General features: G+C 56.3%; 1 long non-coding RNA gene across 3 annotated transcripts in view; it reads right to left on the bottom strand.

Annotated features, from left to right (window-relative positions):
- The window catches only part of LOC147580493 (uncharacterized), a 30158-nt gene extending 15296 nt beyond the window's left edge, over positions 1 to 14862 (bottom strand). For all 3 annotated transcript variants that reach the window (XR_015252983.1, XR_015252984.1, XR_015252985.1), the window contains exons 1-2: positions 14694 to 14862; positions 12873 to 12978 (exon numbers count right to left, since the gene is read on the bottom strand). This is a non-coding gene — a long non-coding RNA (uncharacterized LOC147580493). The remainder of the gene's footprint in view (positions 1 to 12872; positions 12979 to 14693) is intronic.
- Between the last annotated feature and the right edge of the window lie 251 nt (positions 14863 to 15113).

Below are 15113 nucleotides of genomic sequence, written 5' to 3'. Positions count from 1 at the left end.
GCCACTTCTACGGCTGCAGATACGCAGGGGCGGAGTTGAGAAGGGGTGACTGGGAGAGAGAGGGGAGAGAGTCAGCAAAGTGGCTGAGGCTGAGGGCTGCGTGGGCGGAAGGGCCGAAGGGCCGGGGACAGCCCTCCTGGCAGGTTGGCCGACGGGAACGTCACGGGGGAGGCTGTAAGTTGTCCGCGCGTGGCCCCCTGCAGGAACCGCTGGGTGGCCCACAGCTCCCCGAAGAAGCTCTGCTAATACGTGGTGGCCCGGGACGTCCTGGGCCGCGCCACCGGCAGACAAACCAGGCTACGTGTGTGCCTGGGGATCACTCCGGTGGGGATATGGGAGCACCTGCGGGGCACAGAGCGGGAGACGGAGCTTCGGTCGGCGTGGGCGGCTGGCTGTGGGGAGGGAGGCCCCCTCGGGGTCTCGGGCACCTGGGGAGCGTGGAGACTTCCACGTGTCCTTCCTGGAGGGTCTGCGTGGAACAGGCGTGGGAGCCTGCATGTCCTAGGGGATGCCAGGGGCCAGGAGAGGCTCGCAGAGGTGACCGGGTCCCTGTGACCAGCGGGGACCAGGTGCACCAGGTCCGAGGAAGCACGCCCAGGGCCCCCCCACCCGGGGAAGACAGGTGCCCGGAGCTCGTGGACACTCGAGTTCTCGACACAGGGGCTGCGCGGCCCAGGCCCTCAGCACAGCTGGTTCCTCCCACAGGACAGCTGGCCCACGGGGCCACGCCGTGCCCTCCATCCGGGGGCGCATGGGCCCTGCTGCGGACAGTCGTGTCTCCTGGGTGACCATGAGCACAGCAGCCGCTCATGAGCACCCTCGGAAAACAGCTGTTTGTCTCCTTCCCGGCGGGTACTCGGGCCTGGAAATCAGTGCGCAGGTCCGCGGAGCGTGTGCGTGCGGGAGGGCGAGTGGCACGCAGAGGAGGCAGCCACAGCCCTACGTGTACGTGCGGTCTCCGCCCCGCCCGCACCTCCCTGCCGGGCTCAGAACGGCCCGCACAGGCCAGGCTTTCACGGAGAGCTGGCGGGGGTGGGAGACGCAGGGCCGCACATCCACCGATGCTCCCACGGAGGGAGACTCATCTGGCGGTGGGGTGAAGGCCGGCAGGGGGGCTCTGGGGAGGAGGGGGTCGTGGAGCCTCCCGGCTGGGCTCCAGGGGCTAGAGGCAGGACAAGGAGGCTGAGGAGGCTCAGGGCCACCCGGGTAGGGAGGGAAGGAAAGAGGGCAGGGCTTAGGGGAGAGGGTCCCCGGGGGGCTGAGAAAGGGGGCATCTGGGGCGCTCGGAGCCAAGGACAAATCCAGGTGTGGTCTCGCCAGCCCCGGACACGCCCCATGGGCCAGTATCTGGGTCGCGCTGACGCCCAGGCCCCGTCTCCTCTCCAGTGGGACACTCTCCGGCTCCCTCTCATGGCTGCACGGGACGCCTGGCCGGGACCTGGTTCTGGGAGCCACACGGCTGTCAGCAGTCAGGCCCACTGAGGTCTCTCCTGAACCCTAATTCTGTCATCCCATATCTCACCTGGCCCTCAGGGAAACCAGACCGACAGTCAAAGCGAACCCTACAATAACCCTTCAAGAAGTGCCCCAACTTCCAACTCCCAAGCAAGGAGGGGCCCTGGGCTCCCACGTTGGCTGCTGGTGAGCACTGGCCCCCTGTCCCCTGCTCCTCGCGGTTCTCAGCAAGGCCACTTACAGCCCCTGTCCAGACCGTCACCTGCACGCACAGCGGCTGTCCCAGCCCCCCACCCGGAGGGTCCACCAACCTGCACGCACAGTGCCCCTCCCAGCCCCCGACCCAGAGAGTCCCCACCAGCCCAATAACTCCGCCTCATTACTCTTCCCAGGCCCAGGGTTCAGGCCACTTCCCTGCCTTCCCCATCCTGAAAACACAAAACCCTAACGGATCATCAGAAATTGACGGCTAGGGTTTTGCCGGCCACCGTCACCACCCCCCAAAACCCAACCACTCACATTTGGATTTGAGTTAGCAATGAGGAGAGCTCAGGCAGGAAGGATACAATTGCTAGTCTCTGGCTACGATATATTCTAAATAATAAGTAACACGTAAGGTGTAACGATGTTAACGTGTATGTAGCACAGAACGCATAATATATGGTGTCTGACAGGTAACATACAGTATGTTATGTTTCTCAACAAAGGGTCATGGCTATTAGTATTATTGATATTACTTTAATTCAAATTATCAAATACATTATACCACCTGTCTTCGCAATCAGTTGTCCTAGAACAAGAGGAATCGCACCTTGCTGTCCGGTCTACTACCGGGCGCTGCTGGGAAAGACGTTCCGCACGCGGATCAGCGAGTCCCGGCCAACCGAGGCGTGCCTGGTCACCGCCCAGCCCAGCCCTCGCTCCCTCAGTAGGATCCTGGGATGTGCGGGCACTGAAGCCACAGCCCACAGGCCCGGTCCCGCTGGACGTCCCGGTCTCACGCCCCCACACGCCCCTGAAGCGCCACGGGTCCTAGAATTCCTCCAACGCTGTGGAGTGTGGGCACTGGGCACCACCAATTTCCTTAGATTTCAAGGGAAAACATCGAGACGTTCTCAGAAGCAAAAAAAAAAAGGGCGGGGAGGGTTAGAGACGACCCCAATCCTGAGGTTAGAAAAAGTACACAGGAGATAAGAACATAGGGATAAAATTCTGACCGCTGAGTGTCCATCAGTCCCGGCGAGGGGGTGGGGCGCAGAAGTGCCCGTGGAAGCCAGTGCCCACGCTGCCAGGAGCCCCCGCATCCCTTCCCGCACACCGCTCTGAGCCCGGAGCCTCGGGTCTCTCCTCCCCCGGGACCCAGATGTCCACATGGATGGAACAGTGGACACTGCGTGTTAGTGCCGGGAACGGCTAGGGGAAAGTGTCCCTATTTCCCCAAAACCCAGGGAAAGGGAGCCCAGCAGACGGGTACCCCACCCAGCCATCAATCAGCCCTCGTGGAGGCCGATCCGGCCCGGGGAGGGGCCGCAGGGACCCCGTGGAGCCCCGCCACTGACCTTGACTCAGAAAGGAAACGGGGGCCCAGAGCTGAGGGCGGCAGGCACATCTCAGCCCCAGGAGCCTCGATTCGCACGCGCTGTGTGGAGACCACCGACGTCCGTACACACACTTGAACAGCACGACGTTGAAGGAAGGGCACTCTAGTGCCCAGACGTGTCCTGTGTTACTCCACCAGTCCCCTGACACCACAACTTGGGGGGGGAGGGTTTCGCTCATTTCTCACCACCACATACAGTGCTGCCCAGAGCCTAGCAAAAACATCTTTGCCCATCTTTACTTCCTTCGGACGGACTCCAAACGGAAACACCGGACAGGCACGCGGATCGCGCTAGATGTCAAAGCCTGCCGGACTGCTACGTTCCTTCCCAGAAAGGGGGCATCTTCCAATCCCACCGGCAACAGGGAATGCCTGCTTCTCCCCACTCTCATCAAATGCGGTTTCTCATTCCAGCATGCTTCCAGGGTCTTGCCAAGGTCAGTAACGCACATACCCTTTGATACTCTAACCCCACTTTTCAGAAATTACCCGAAGGAAACATTCACACACGGGTGTGCCCGTATGAACACAGACCCACGACGGAACGTGTGAGTGACAAGCAGAGTGTGCCGTAGGGTCCCTTGAGCTGTTGGCTACGTGGTTCCCCCACCCCCCGCCCTGTCGGCCTGCGCCCATCCCTGGCGAGGACAGCCTTAGTCCTCAGACCATTGCCGGTATTACGAGAATCCTAATGTTCTTCCCCACCCTCCAAACACCAGTGTCTCCCCGGAAGGCACCGGTGTTCCCTGGCCACGTCTGCTTTCCTGGGACAACCACCCTCAGAGCTTTGACTCTCCCTTCCCTGAGCTGGGCAGTCAGACCTGATCCCCAGCAAGTGGATCCTTCTTAAAAGTTTCTTTTTTTTTGAGAGAGAGAGAGAGAGAGAGAGAGAGAGCGCGCGCAAGCAGGGGAGGGGCAGAGGGGCAGAGAGAGAATCCCAAGCAGGCTCAACGGTCAGCACAGAGCCCAACATGGGGCTTGAACTCATGACCCTGGGACCATGACCTGAGCCGAAATCAGGAGTCGGACGCTCAAACGACTGAGCCACCCAGGTGCCCCCTTAAAAGCAACTTCTAACAGCTCACACCATGGCTCTAAGTCAGTAGAGCTTTCGAAGTCACCTCCAGGCGGCAAGGCTCTGGGCTCTCCGGCCCGTTCACCCTCCCCCCCTCCAGCCCTCCTGCCTCCGTCCCCGAGACCCGCATCTCACGAGGGGGCATCCAGCCTGCAGACGAACCGCACCTGTGAACAGCCTCTGCCCCCCTCCTCCCCACCCAGACCCTGCCGCCCCCCTCCATCTGGGGAGAGACCTGGAATATTCAGAGAACGTGAGGATCTGAGGGATAGAGGGGAGGCGCCATGAATACAAGTCCATGTCTAGGGGGGCACCTGACCCTCCTTTCCAGAAATGATCTTCGTCCACTCAGCCCAGTTTCACATTCGTTTCCTTATTCTGTCCGATATTCCCACAAGTAGGAACCCATGTAGATAAGGTGCCCGGGAATGAAACCCTAGTTCAACCGGCTTTCTCTGCTGCAAGCCCTCAGCTGCTGTCACATGGACTGAGGGCCGGGGAGGGCGCGTGTGGGATGCGCCAGGGACAAGGGCCACCGTGTGTGGTCAGGGAGGCCCAGGCGGTCATGGGGGGTTAACGGTAAGCCTCTGGGACCGAGGGCAGGGGCCCCAGAAAGAAAGAAGCACACAGGGAGGGGGTCAAGACCCGTTCTGCTTACATCAACACTTGACTTTGTGGGTCGCATATGAACCCAGGATGGAAAAGGGGACTCTCCTCGTGTTCCTCTTCTTTCTCTCCTCCCGGCCCCCGACCCCACGTCTGTCTTCCCCCAGCTCTACTGAGGTATAACTGACACACAACGCCGTGTGAGTTGAAGGGGTGCGATATGAGGACTCGATAATACACGCGTGTTATAAAATCTTTGCCACAAAAGGGGTAGTTAGCACATCGCTCACCTCAAATGATCTCCATTCTGTTGTGGTGGTGAGAACATTTCAAATCTACCCTCTTAGCCACTTTCGAGCGCACAACACAGTAGTGTTCGCCCCCGTCACCATGCTGTGCGTCAGCTCCCCGGAACTTACTCATCTGACACTGGAAGCCGGTACCCTTTGACTCACGTCTTCTTATCTGCCCCCCGCCCCCAGCAGTGACCAATGATGAGTCCACTCCCTGCTTCGGGGAGGTCAGCACCTCTAGCTTCCACACACACATTCAATCCTACGGGATCTGTCTTTGTCTGCCTCATTCCCGGAAACTCAATGCCCTCGAAGTCCATCCACGTCGACAAATGGCAGGATCTCCTCCTTGATGACACACAATAATAGGTAACGTATCTCGCGTTTCTTCGCCCATCCGCTCCTGGGTGCGCATTTAGGGTCCTTCCCTATCTTGTCTCCATAGCTCGGCTACTGTAAACAGAGCTGCGACGGACATGGGGGTGCACATATTCTCTGCAATTGGTGATGTCATTTTCTTCAAGTAAATACCCAGAAGTGTGGCTGCTGGATCATGAGGGCAGTTCTGTTTTTAATTTCTTGAGGCACCTGCATCCTGTGCTCCAGGGCGGCCGCCCCGGTTCGCATTCCCACCCACAGCCAGGAGGCTCCCCTTTCTCTGCGTCCTCGCATCCTCGCGTCCTCACCGGCACTTGCTGTCTCTTGTTTGGATTCTACCTTCCTAAGGGGTACAGGGTGACACCCCATTGTGGTTTCGATTTGCATTTCTCTGACTGGTGTTGTCGAGCACCTTTTCAGGCTTTTGGTGATCATTTGCATACTTTCTTTGGGAAAAGGTCTGTTCAGATCCTTTGCCCATTTTGAAGTCCGATTTTTATCTTTCTGCGATGGAGCTGTAGGAGTTCCTCATATATTCTGGAAATCAACCTCCGATCAGATAGATGGTTTGCACACACTGTGTCCTGTTTGGTAGGCTGCCCTTTCGTTTCGTTCATGGTTTCCTTTGCTGTGTAGAAACTTTCTAGTCTCACGAAGCAGCACTTACTTGGTTTTGCTTTTGTTTCACGTGCTTTCTGTGCCCTTTCCAAACCATCCTGGCCAAGACCAGGGTCAAGGAGCTTTCTTCCTATGTCTTCTTCTAGGAGTTTTACACTTTCAAGTCCTACATTTAACCCCTTAATCCATTTCAAGTTAATTTTTTGTGAGTGATATAGGACACCATGGTAACAGAACGAAAGATAAAGATCACACAATCATCTCAGTTGAAGCAGAAACAGCATTTGGCGAGACTGAACGTCCTTTCAGGATAAAAACTCTCAACAAAGTGGGTAGAGAAAGAACGCACCGGAGATCAGAGAGGAAGAAGGAAAGTCATCTGTTTGCTGATGACGTGATCTTACGTGAGGAAAATCCTGAAGACTCTACCCGGTGACCGTCAGGACGGATAAATGCGGCAAAGCTGCGAGGGCATGACATCCACACACAACAATCAGCTGTGTTTCTACCCACCAACAGTGAACTACCCGAAAAAGAAATAAAGAAACCAATGCCCTTTACGATAGCACCAAAAACGATAACATCCTTAGGAACAAATTTAACCAAAAAGTGAGAGATCTCGGGGCCCCTGGGTGCCTCAGTCGGCTTAGCGTCAGACTCTTCGTTTCGGTCCAGGTCGTGATCTCACGGTTTCATGGGTTCAGGCTCTGAGTCAGGCTCTGTGTTGATAGGGTGGAGCCTGCTTGGGATTCTCTCTCTCTCTCTCTCTCTCTCTCTCTCTCTCTCTCCCTCCCTCCCTCCCTCCCCCTCTCTCTCTCTCCTCTCTCTGCCCCTCCCTCATTGCGCTGTCTCTGTCTCTATCAAAATAAATAATTAAACTTTAAAAACAAAAGTTAGAGATCTCTACACTGACCTCCGTAAGACAGTGATGAAAAAAACTGACAAAGACACAAATGGAAAGATAGCCAGTCTACACGGACTGGAAGAGTTAATATTGTTAGAATGTCCATCCTACCCGATGTCACCTATAGACCCGATGCATCTCGATCAAAATTCCAGGGGCGTCGGGGTGGCTCAGTCGGTCGAGCCTCCAACTTCAGCTCAGGTCATGATCTCGCTGTTTGTGAGTTCGAGCCCCGCGTTGGGCTCTGTGCTGACGGCTTGCTCAGGGCCTGGAGCCTGCTCGGGATTCTGTCTCCCTCTCTCTCTGCCCCCGTCCCGCTCACACTCTGTCTCTGTCTCTCTCAAACATAAATAAACGTTAAAAAAATTTTGTTTTTAAATTCCAATGGCATTTTCCACACAAATAGAACAAACAATCCTAAAACCTCTGTGGAACCACAGAAGACCCTGGAAGCGTCACAAGCAGTTTTGAGAAGGTACCAAGCATCACACTTCCTGATTTCAAAATATATTACAAAGCTCTGGTAATCGAAATGGTAAGAACCTGGCACAGAAACAGACACCTGGACCAGGGGACAGGATGGGGGGCCCAGAAAGAAACTCGTGCCTGAGTGGCCACCCGATGCTTGTCAAGGGAGCCAAGAATATTCGGGGGGAACAGACAGTCTCTTCGATAACTGGCGCTGGGAACCTGGTTATTTGCAGGCAAAAGAACGAGGCTGGACTCCAGTCTGGCTGGGTCTGAGAGAGACTGGTGGGGGGGGGGGGAGGCAGCCCTCGCCCTCAGGGCTAGTGCGGTGGCCAGGGAACTCTCCTGAGATAAGCAGAGGGAGTCCCCAGCCCACGACAAAGTGCTCTTTTCCCAAGTGGGGCGGGAGTGAGGGTTACGCCATGCTTTTCATGCCTGGGATAGTTAAGCTACAGATTTAAAAAAAAAAATTAAAAAAGTTTTTTTTAATGTTTGTATTTGAAGGAGAGAGAGAGAGAGAGCGTGAGCAGGAGAGGGGCAGAGAGAGAGAGAGAGAGAGAGAGCGAGGAAACACAGAATCCAAAGCAGGCTCCTGTCAGCACAGAGCCCGACGCGGGGCTCGAACCCACAAACTGTGAGATCATGACCTGAGCCAAAATCGGATGCTCAACTGAGCCACCCAGGGCCCCCCAGGTCATCATCACTACAAGCACTTGGTTCTTTCCTCACTGGCACAAAACGGGCTGGAGTCATTTGAATTCGGCTGTAAGAATGCATTTCTGGAAGGGGAATGGGGAACCTTTTAGAACAGTGACCCCACTTAGTTTCAGAAGAGGAACCCGAGGTGCCAAGTTGAAACAATCTTCCACGGCCGCGCAGCTAATGACACACACAAAGCCTAGACCGCGCCCCAAGCCTGCCCGACCCGAGTCGGAGGCCCTGGCGCAACTGTGGCCTGTCGCGACCTCAGCACCGCCCTGACCACGGGGGTCCCGTGGCCCTGCTGTCGCTGTCCTCAGCTGTAGCCTCGGACCAGAAAGGCCGACTGACCCGGAAGCTAAGGCAACTAGGCTTGCGGGGTCCCCCACGGCTCTGCACCGTGGATGTGAAAATTTGTGTTTTCTTGGGGGACCCCTCAAGCATGAGCTGCAGACCCCACTAAGCTCTGTCTGCCTCTGCTGACCAGTAACCACGTGCAGGAGCTGAATCTCGGAAGTTCCAAAAGCATCTCCGACCGACTCTCACGAATCCCCACATGCGACTGTCTTTGGGACGAGGTACCGAGGAGCCTGGGCAAATCCAGACAGGGCTGTGGACACCGAGGGAGCAGCTCAGTGACCCCCGTGCCCGGGAGCAGCCGGTCCGCACACCCACCCTAAATCCCTTCCCTCCAACTGGGGCGGGTCGGGACGGTTTCCCGTCTTCATCCAGGACTGCCCATGGACTCGGAACCCCATCTGCACGACCCGTGCCCCTGAGGACCTTCTCCATCCCAGCCGTGCGCTCACGGGACCAGAAGCTTCAGAGGAGGCAAGCAGGCCACGGACAGAGGGCCAGGGGGCTGGGAGGGGCAGAGAGGAAGAGATGAGGGTACGTCTAAAGAGCTGGAGCTCAAGAGATCACCGCAGGTTGTGGGCACCAGGACTAAGGGGGTGTGACCGAAGCGTGACCTGAAAATAAGGCGGGAAAACTGAGTGGTTTGGGGAAATACTCAGGAACAGAGCAGACAAGACGTGGTGGGTACGCTGCATGGGTGAGGAAGCGAGTGAGGATGGAGGGATCACTTGGGTGGAGGGTGGTAGCCTGCACCCAGGTGGGAAAGGCCAGAGGAGGACCCAGCTTGGGGTGGGGGTGGGGGTGCCGGGTCAGCTGGGGACACTTTGACCCGTGGGCCTTCCGGTAGGTACTGGGATGAACTGCCCGCTGGCTGAGGGACCCAGAGCAGTGACGGGCTGCACACAGCAGCCATGGTAGGAAGCCCCTTCAAGGCCCCCCGAAGAGCTCCCACAAGGGACCCTTGGGAGAAGCGGCCAGAAGGGTCCCGACCCCGGAGACCAGAGTGGAGGGTGACCGGGGCAGCGGAGGGAGATGTCCCCTCCTCCCTCAGGCTGAGGCCAGACCAGCGTTGGGGCAAGAGGATGAGCTCTCAGGGGGACAGGGGACAGACGGTGTAACCTGTGCCAGAGTCCTTTAAAAATTACAGTGACTGTGGAGCTTATAGATGTTTATGAGATGCCATCGAGGACCTGAAGAGAACGCACGCGGCTGCGACTGGGGGGTTTTCTTTCTAAGGCAGTTCCAGCGACGCCCCCAGAGTTGAGACTGCTCGGTGAACCAGCTAAACGCAGTTTTACACGCTTGCTGCGGACAATGTTCGAAAACACGTGTCTGCAGAGAGACGGAAATAAACGCCGAGCGCGATCCCACCACCAAGGAAAAAGTATTATTGCCGCTTGTGTGAGTAACGTTGCCGTTGCTAATGTGCCTCTTGTCACCGTTAGTCCTGCCGTCGCTTCAAACTTGCAGAGACGTCCCAACGACGGTACGAGGGGCTCCCCAGGCGCCTCACCCGGACCTACTCTACCTCTTCTCTGTCTCCCTATGAATGGAGACAGACCCACAGATATTGTTGCTGTTACGTTAAATATATTCCGTGTGGTTGCGGATATTAAAATGACGATTCTAACAACATACTACTCTAACATAGACAGATATTTATTTTCTGGACCGTTCGCGATTAAGCGGGAGGCCCCTAACCCCCTGAATGTTTCAGGGTCTGTTTCCCAAGAATAAGGTAGTTCTCTTAGGTAACCATAGTGCCAACATCGACACCGATCTCTCGATATCTAGCCCACAGTCCATATTCAGACGACGTCAATTGTCCTAAAACTGTTCTCCACAGTAACTTGTTTTGCTGACTCAGCAGCCAGGCCAGCGGTCAGTGATTTCATAGGCGTCCCGCAGCTGGCAGGGCGGGGGGGGGGGGGGGGGTGTCACCCATCATGATCATGTTAATGGTCATGTTAATGATTCAGGTTATGCATTCTGGGGTACACATGCCCCAGGATGCATCTTCCCAGTACACCCTTTCCTGATGCACACGAAATGGGCTTATCCCCCCCTCGGTGATGTTACCATTCACCACCTGGGGAAGGTCAGGAGTGCTTTAGAATTGGGGTTACACCGCATTGCTGTTTTTAAACTGTGTTTTCACTGAACAACCTATTACAGGTGTTTGGAATGCCTTGAATATTCTTACATGGCACCATTTTAATAGATAACTTAGTTTCCCGTTATATGCACAGTATATTTACTTATTACAATTCCTACTGTTTTGCCAAATTTCAACGTTTTGCCAAATTTTTGCTGACATTAGCAATGTGGTGAACATTTAATAGAAAATTCTTTATATACGTTAAAGATTATTTCCTGAGGGTAAATCCCTAGAAGCGGAATTGACAGTCAAGGGTTATACATATTTTTAAGGCTAAAATTGCCACTAAAGGGTCCTTGTCCTCAAAAGCATTTACACTCCCCATTACAGCACAGGAAAGTGTCTTCCTCACCGTCTGTCTCCCTACAGCATCCCCCACACCGGGTTTTGTCATTTTCCAAAATCCTTTCTTGCTTCGGTTTCTGTTTCTTTAGTCCAAAAATTTGAACTTTTCTCCATTTATTTTGGGCCATGTATGCAACTTCTTTTCTTTAGCTTCCTAATCACATCCTTTGCTAGTTTTTCTGCTGAGTTTTCATCTTTTGTTATGATACATAGTTCTCGTTATTATTGTACAAACGATTTGTAAATTCGGTTTTGAGTTCTTCCTTGTTTTTCTCCCCCCCTTAGTGTGTGTTTTTCTAAACTCCCAAACAGCATTTCCAGGGCTTTGTAAATAGAGTGCACTTGTACTCATATTTGCAATTTGTTTGAACACGTCTATAATTGCTCTGTCGGTAATTAATTTGTGGTGTTCCATGTTGCGGTGAAAAGGCACGGTCTGCTGAGAGCACGGGTCAGTGGTGCGGACCGCCGGCGTTGCGGTCGGGCCGACGTGGTGTTCAGCCTGTCTCCGCCGGGTGACTTTGGGTGGGCCCTTGATCTTCCCCTCTGGAAACGAGGAGATGATAACAGGGCTGAGGTGAGGACAGACTGGGACGCTGTGCCCAGTGCCCGCCCCTCGGCGCTCGGGAGGTGCTGGTCTCCGTGGCTGTTTTGTTACTGTGGCCCGGGCTCCTGAGGACCACGTTTGGGCCCGAGCCTCCAGGACGGAAGAAGAGGACCCGAAGAGCAGGCGTCTGACCGTGCTTCCACGGGTTCCCTCTTCCACGGTGCACAGACGTCAGTCCCCAAGTGACATTCAACAGCCACCTAAGGTCCCCAGATGTATACTTGCAGGCCACTGGCCTGGAGCTTAGACCTGGGTCAAGAAGTACTCCTGAAGCACCGAGCGAACGATGAACTTGGACGACGCTGAGCCCCGTGCCTGGCACACAGTACGGGTGAGCATCCCTCCCCTGCTCCCCTGACTCCTCACGGACACAGCAGATGGTGGGAAAGAAGCACAAGCTGGCAAGCTGGTACGTTTGGTTCTGCTCACCACCCGGCTATGGCACCAAGCAAGCTGGGTACCTGGGACTTCTGGTCTGGGGGTCAGCTTGCTCTCAAAGGGCCCCTCCACCTCGGACAGCCTGTAATTCTGTCACATGGAATCTGGCATCATCGCTCATCTCTGAAAGCTCACTCTTCAGACATCTGTACACCCACAGGGACCAAAACACAAGACAGCAGGTGCCCAAAGAAGGAATGCTCAGGGGTGTCGGGAAGGGCTCCCAACCCTCTACCTCTCGTAATCTGACCTGCTTTCCAGGTGCTCCCGCCCAGCCAAGTGCCCCCGGGGGCGCTTCAATCTGTCCATGGCCCCTGGAAGGCAGGCTTCTTACTCACTTCTACGGGCTAATTACTTGTCAGACCAACTGCGCAGCTCTTGGTAGGAGGGGCTGAGTTCCTTCCAGCCTCACGATGGAGAGTAAAAGAAAACAATGCGAGACCTTCCTGGATAACTGCACATTCACCACCACAAACGGTACCATCGCAAGGACAAATATGTAACATTTCAGAACTCGGGAAAATGGCCCAGCAGCGGCCCACACTAAGAATGGGAGTAATTTGGTCCTGCGGTCCAGCAGGGGAAAGAAACCCCAAGTTTCTAATTACGTAGCCACAATCCTGTATTTTGATGTAGAAGAGAGGCAACAGAGAAGCTCTCTTCTGGTCACAGACACGCTAAAGAGTCAAGAGACGAGCCTTCTGCCCAGACCACGGCTGGACACCGGCCCAGGCCGCCCCAGTTTCTCAGATGAACCCCCAGGAGACGCCAGCGGCCCCACTTCCCCCTCTGCCGCCTTACAGGGGCATCATCAAAACGTACCCCTGCCTTTGGTGTCCTTCCTCACCAACAAGTACGGGGCCCTGCTCACCTGGTCTCCCATTCTGCCCGCCACTCCGTGCGTCCAGAAGCTCTCACACAGCCTCTGCGTGTCCGCCGTGGCCGTGAGGTCGGTGAACATCTCGTCCGCTGTGGGGCTGCAACGGCAACAGAGTCTAGCTTCAATCCTTAGATTCCCAGGACACCACTGATGTCCCATTTCGAGCATCTGGCAGAGGCCTCAGCCCGGCCGGCCTGGCACGAAGGGCACTTACTTCCTAAGAATGGCATTTGTGCCTGGGCAGTGCTCCGCTGGGTCCGTGTCCCTCGTCACCCCTGTGGGCAGCAGGATGCGCCCAGTGCCCGGAAGGGACAAAACCTTGTGGTATTTCCTGTCCAGGATCTGGGAGCTACTGTCACCCTCCCTGCCCGACAACACACACGGAAACACTACTGCCCTGCTCCCCGCCAGCCGGGGTTTTACTGGTCGTTCCTTTTATTCTCGGGATGCACGGACAGGACAGTGGAACAGAGACTGCAGGGCACGGTGAAGAGCAAAGGAGAAGAAATTTGGGACGAGGTAACGAGGGATCCCCTCTTGCTGGGTTGGCTTGCCTCTCAACACCACCGACATGTGACGTAGTCTGAATGTGACTTTTGTCCCATCTCAACAATGACAAATCATAAAAAAAAAAAAAAAAAAAGTTGGTCAGAAAGCATAGAAAGGAAAAACGTCTTAACCCTACAGCCTAATGACACAGTTCCCATCCCTGGCCCAGCGTCCCCTCCAGCTGTGGGCCATCCCGGGTCCCCCATCTTGTGGTTCCCCAGCTCCTCTCCTAACAAAACCCGACCGGATCTTGAAGAGGGGAAACTGAGGGAGCCGAACCGAGGTGGAAAAGGGGCAGAGAGAAAAGGAAGAGACCTGAAAGAGGGGGAGGGGCGAGGGACCCAAAGGCCCATCCAGAGCTGGATTCAGAGACAGCCTTCTTCGGTGGGTGCTGACCTGAGGGACAGAGACAAACACCGGGCTCCTGCGTAGCCTGGGGACGTGAGAGCTGGAAAGAGCAGAAGTAATGGGGAGAGGGAGCTGGGAGGGGAGGTGACAGGTTCTCCTCGACCACCTTCCAAGGACCCCAGGGAAGATCTGGGGACACCTTTCGAAACTTGACCCCTCGTTCCCCAATATCTGTTTCTGGTTCAGGACCCTCATCACAAACCACCTCCAGGAAGTCTACGAAAGGACGTCCTGGTGACCTCCATGTCCGAGCTCCTGGAAGGCAGTCCCACATCAGTCCCCGGGGCCATCGGGGCCACCGTCTCTTCAGGAGTGACCCGTGGTTTTGTGGCATTGGGCTGGAGGTGCAATGGCCGGGGGGAGGTTGTGTTAAGTCCACCGCGGCTGCTGGGACAGAACACCACAGGCAGGGGGCTCAGGTGACAGTCTACACCTCGGGGTTCCGCGAGTGACAGCTGGCACCTCCGGGTTCTGGAAGCCGGGAGGTCCGGGATAAGGTGTCTGCTGAGTCCCGCTCGCCGCCCCTCTGGCTGTGCCCCAACGTGGGACCCTGCCCCCCTCCCCGGGCTCTCTGGGGTCTCTATTAGAAGGGCACTAACCCCAGTCCCGCAGACTCCACCCATGTGACCCCATGTCCTCCCTGGGCGCCACCTCGGAACCACCCCACCGGGAAGTAGGTTTCAACCTGGGAATCTGGGGGCACAGCACGCTCCGCGTCGTCTATACAGGCGGAGGTGGCCCTCGGTGAGCGCGGGGGGAGGGAAGAGCCCCGACAGCGCGCTGGGCCTGGGCTTGCGGCTCCGCGTGCCCCCGACGCCACGCCGCGGACCCGGGGTACGACCGCCTTTTACCTACCAGGGAGGTCACGTGCCCCAAGCCCATCCAGCTCGCAAGCGGCCGCCTCAGGACCCGGACGCTGAGCTCTCCGACCCCAGGGTCCAGTACTAATCACTCTGACACCCAACAGCCCGGCCCTGCATCCACGTCCGGGTGGGACAGAGGAGCATGCCCAGGTTCGCGGCTTTGCAATCGTGGGTGAAACCCCGAGCTTACGCCGCAGGTGATTGGAGGAGTTTGACCGAGCATCCCTACCTCTTGGCTTCCCATTGGCTGCTGTGTCGCTGCACCCTCCTCTTCCGGCCCCTCCCTGAGAGGCTGGCCCAAGGCTCCAGAGCTGTGATTGGAGGGGCAGGGACGGGCGGGGTTGTGGGATCGACACGCCCACCAAATGGGCAGGGCATCGTGGAGCCCCACCCCTTGGCAGCCGCCTGCGGG

The sequence above is a fragment of the Puma concolor genome, chromosome B3 (genome assembly GCF_028749965.1).
Source record: "Puma concolor isolate L17-30 chromosome B3, mPumCon1.1.hap2, whole genome shotgun sequence".
Taxonomy (NCBI): Eukaryota; Metazoa; Chordata; class Mammalia; order Carnivora; family Felidae; genus Puma; species Puma concolor.
Note: the sequence above shows the minus strand (reverse complement) of the source record. Positions and strands in the feature narration are given on the sequence as shown.